Source organism: Meleagris gallopavo, unplaced genomic scaffold (assembly GCF_000146605.3).
Source record: "Meleagris gallopavo isolate NT-WF06-2002-E0010 breed Aviagen turkey brand Nicholas breeding stock unplaced genomic scaffold, Turkey_5.1 ChrUn_random_7180001869287, whole genome shotgun sequence".
In the NCBI taxonomy this organism is placed as follows: domain Eukaryota; kingdom Metazoa; phylum Chordata; class Aves; order Galliformes; family Phasianidae; genus Meleagris; species Meleagris gallopavo.
The window spans coordinates 6925-8054 of NW_011134305.1; positions in this window are offsets into that span (position 1 = coordinate 6925).

Here is a 1130-nt window from a genome sequence, read left to right on the forward strand (position 1 = left end):
GGGGGGGAAGTAAGGGAGGAAAAAAAGGAAAAAAGAAAGGAAAGCAAGGCTCCATCGGACGGAATAACGGAGAGGGGAGGAAGGAGTGCGGTCAGTGATGCTCGGGAGGAGAAACGGAGCCGCGGAGGGAACCGAGAGAGAGGAGCAAAGCTCCGCAGATGTCGGAGCTGCGGCCGATGGGAACGCGGTGCTCCTCGGGTCGGAGCGCAGGTTGGAGCTGGGAGCAATAAAAGTGTGAAATTGGGAATAGTGGGAGATGGCAGGGCTGGATTTTCCCCCGTGCGGGTTCGGATCCTGCAGGGATGGTGCGTTTGGGATCGGATAGGTTTGTGTTTCGCTGTGGATCGTGGGGTTTTTTTTTTTTGGACCTTCTTGGCCGACTTGTTGGCGAGTTTCTGGGCGAGATGTGGATTTCGGTGGCAGAAATAGCGCTGTCCCGTTGCTCGGGACTTGGGTCGGTCCGGACGTTGTCAGCCAGGAGAGACAAAATCCGCGGAATAAAACCCATTGCAATGAAGGAAAAGTGTCCCTTTAAGCGTCGCTTTGCATAGACGTCGCTTTTCCTTTGTCCTCTGTGTTCAATATGCTGTGTTTTAAGTGTGAAAAAAAAAAAAAAAGCTAGTTGGTTTGGTTGAAAGCGATGTTGGACGGAGTGCGGCTGTTTTCCTTTCAGGTCGAATACAGCAGAGCGGAAAAATATAATGAGCGAGTTGGAAAAAAAAAAAGGGTAAGGGAAGGAGAAAAAGCGGAAGAAACTCATATACAATACTGTAAATTAATTTTTCAACAGGGACGATGTTGATTACTGGTACTCGTAACCATAATTATTTGATATTAGTGCTGTGATAATTGAATTATTTAAAGGATTCATTACACGTATGATGAGTTTGCCTTCTCTGCGTTAACCGTCTGCAGATTTCTTTCCCTTCCTTCTAACAGCGTGCAAGAGACAAAACAATATCTATTCTCTGTATATTAAGATTGATTTTATTTCGGAGCGACCACCCCCATGGCGAGAAAGAGAAGAACGTAAAGTTAATATATGTTTAGCAAGCCAACACCAAAAACGCAATAAAAGTTAAAAATCTCCCCTACGGTTTTTTAATTATGATATTAGATCAGGAAGAAGG